A 3,425-nucleotide genomic window follows, 5' to 3' on the forward strand; every position below is an offset into this window, starting at 1 on the left:
TTCAGACAAGTCTATTGGCATCACTAGATGGGGGACAGGGTTGCTTCTCACGGCGATCCGTGCCATTTTTCCAGTGCTGATAAACTTTATCAAGGTCAACTTTCCCATTCTGGAGGTAGGCCTTTGTCCTCATCAGCATATCCAAATGCTTCTGCTCTAGTCTATTCCTCAATTTAGTCTTGATAGTATTCATGAGGCTGAATCCTCGTTCACAATCTGCACTAGATGCTTGAAATGTTGCGCAGACATTAACAAGCTGAGACACCACACTATGCTGAGCAGCATTGCGTACTGTGAAATTCACCATGTCTTGAAATGTTGTAAATAAACCACCCTTTACATGTTCTGCCACCACATATTTATAGTCTCTGTATTGTCGAACAACATCTTCTGGTGTTTCACAATCACCCAGGACCAAGACATTTTTATACTTTTCAACAAGTCTTTGTATATTCTCAGTCCCAAAATCAAAATGTGATTGTGTTGATATTGCCTGGATTTAAAAACTTGCCCATTCTTTCAGTTCATCCTCAGGAAACCTTTTTTGCATGTGCTCACAAAGAAGGGAAACAAAAGACAAAATAGGCCCACTGTCAAACTCTTGCCTTTCCTTGTACAACGCCATCATATCTCTTACATTGCTGCTCCAAAATAAAGTGTCCCCCAAATACTGTTCCTTAATTTGGCCAATCTTTGCTCTTGCATACTGTACAGATTCAACAGTAGTCAAAGAACTTTTTTGGAACAGTTTGCACAAAGATGCAAATTCACTCAGAATATCATTAAGTGCTGCAAGGGAAATATGGTAGTTTGAGCCAGATAGCTTTTTATAACAATATTTAGCAACTGGATCATTCTCTTCAACTTTCTCATGCTCAAAGTACTTAAGAACAGCCTTGTAATTCCGAATTAGTGCACCAACTGCAAAATGCCTTGAAAGCCACCAGACTTCATTCAATGGTCGAAAAGAGACCACTTCACAATCAGTGACCAATGCCATTTCATCCAGCTTGGACTTCCTTGCAGGAGATCTGGAGAACACAGTGTAGACAGTCCTCAATAATGTCTCCATCTCTTTAATCATTGGAACCCTCTTCCAGGCATCAACTCCCAAATCTTCTTGATGAGTGACACAATGCTGCTCAACTAGATGGGGAATAGATTGTTTAAGGACGGTAGCAACACCATTATTTTTACCCAACATCACAGACTCACCATCGGATGTGAACATGACCATTTTCATGAGGTCCAGTTCATTGGCAGTGTAGAATTCCTTCACAGCAGTAGGGATAGCCTCAGCATTACAACTTGTCAGCTTCACTATGCCCCCAAACAGTGTTTTGTGCTCTGTTGAGGTTACAGTTCGGAACTTGAAGTAGAGAATGAGCATTTTTGTAACAAATATCTGTGCTCTCATCAATTATCAATGTGTGATACAAAGCATTACGAAGTTCTGCCATACCTTCACAGTGTATCATGCTATTGATGGCCTCAAGGAACTCAAAGGCATAGTTCTTGCTCCTCCAACTGTCTGGTATCTTCACATACAAAGCTAGGTGGTCATGGATGACTTGTACAGATAACATTGAAGTATTCATCTTGACTGCCAGCAACACATTGTTGATGAGAATCTTTATCTCCTCAGGCAGGGATCTTTGTTGTTCAACTACTTCCATTCTATTTGCTTTGTCAGTGGCAGTTTCTGTCAGCATTGCCCGCACTCCAAAACCAAACCTGGCAGCAGCACTTCTGTTTCTCAATATCACCATGGCAGACTTGTGAACTTTGCTAATTAGATGGCGTTTCAGGTAATCCAGTTTCCAGCCATCACTCCATTTCTTCCCTGTGGAAAAGTACCCAACAATCTTGACTTCTGCACATGCTTTGCAAATCAAGCCTACGTCTGGACTGTATTGAAATAGTTCCCCAAGTTGCATGCGAACCTTGCTTCGTGATTTCTGTGTCTCAGCCTCCACAATTTCTTTCATCCACTCTTCCTTGAATACAAGGCAACATTTCTTCCTTTGTGGTGAAGCATCACACTCTGCAGAAGGTACAGCTTTGCACTTGAACATATTTGCGATAACTGGGTTTAGCCTGCTATGCCACAAAGCCTGCAAAATAAAGGAACTTGGTTAAAGTTGATGCCTATGCTCATGATTGCAATCTGTCACATAATACTGAGGCATCGCCGGCAAACCCTTTCAAACTTAAATGTAGCACTGTCCGTAGAGCCTTCAATAGAAGTAAAGATTGTCACAGCACATTGTGAATTTGTAATACAGAAATATACCATGTGCACCATAAGGGAACTCTACCAAACAATTACCTGTTGTGCTTGTACTCACGTATGCCCGTTCAAATGTGTGGGGTACTGTCTGCGAAACCTACAACAGAAGAAAACATGGGTAAGGTATGTTGTTATACTACAATGCACAAGATGCACCACAGTTTAACTCTACCAAACAATTCCCTGCTCTGCTTGTACTCGCATATGCCCTTTTAAATCTGTGGGGTACTCTCTGCGAAACCTACAACAGAAGAAAACATGGGTAAGGTATGTTGTTATACTACAATGCACAAGATGCACCACAGTTTAACACTACCAAACAATTACCTGCTCTGCTTGTACTCGCGTATGCCCGTTCAAATGTGTGGGGTACTGTCTTCGAAACCTACAACAGAAGAAAACATGGGTAAGGGGGTAAGGTATGTTGTTATACTACAATGCACAAGATGCACCACAGTTTAACTCTACCAAACAATTACCTGTTTGTTCTGCCTGTACTCATGTCTGCCCATACAACTGTATTTGTAGCACAGTCTCACAAACCTGTAAAATAAAAAGGGTGCAGATTGTGAATCTATTTACGCACACCTCCCAAATCCAATGTGGAACATAAACAGAATTACCTTGCCTTTGTGGGTACTCACGCCTAACCATTCAAATACAAATACCTTACAGACTGCAAACCTAAAATTGAAGATAGTTAGCAAAGGTTCTAAGAGTTACAAACAATGAATGGGACTGGCCCAGATACTCCAATAGGAAAAACGACCAAATAGTTACCTGGGATTCCAGTTTAGGCAAATAGGCACGTGCCCCTGTGCTTCATTATTAGCATCCATTAGGCTAAACTTATCTGCACCTCCCCACACAATCCAGCCACTCTCCTGCATTTTCTTTACCTTTTGCCATTCACACACATTTGCATGTTATCACATTTACAATAGACCATGGGTACTCGCAAATATTTTTCCAAGGGCCAAAAATATTTGGTTGTGGTGTGACAGAGGGCCGCACTGATGCGTGCAGGGAAGTGGTCAGGGACTTGAGAGGTGTTAAGGTGGGCTTGGAGAAGTATGTACATTTAGTGGCTGAACAACGTAGTACCAGAAAACTTGGGCTCGATACTGGCTTCTAC

General features: G+C 41.6%; 1 pseudogene; it reads right to left on the reverse strand.

Moving 5' to 3' along the window:
- Nucleotide 1: 1 nt before the first annotated feature.
- LOC146860001 (E3 SUMO-protein ligase KIAA1586-like) lies at nucleotides 2-1,460 on the reverse strand (annotated as a pseudogene).
- Between the last annotated feature and the right edge of the window lie 1,965 nt (nucleotides 1,461-3,425).

The sequence above is a fragment of the Triturus cristatus genome, chromosome 3_1, assembly GCF_964204655.1.
Source record: "Triturus cristatus chromosome 3_1, aTriCri1.1, whole genome shotgun sequence".
In the NCBI taxonomy this organism is placed as follows: Eukaryota; Metazoa; Chordata; class Amphibia; order Caudata; family Salamandridae; genus Triturus; species Triturus cristatus.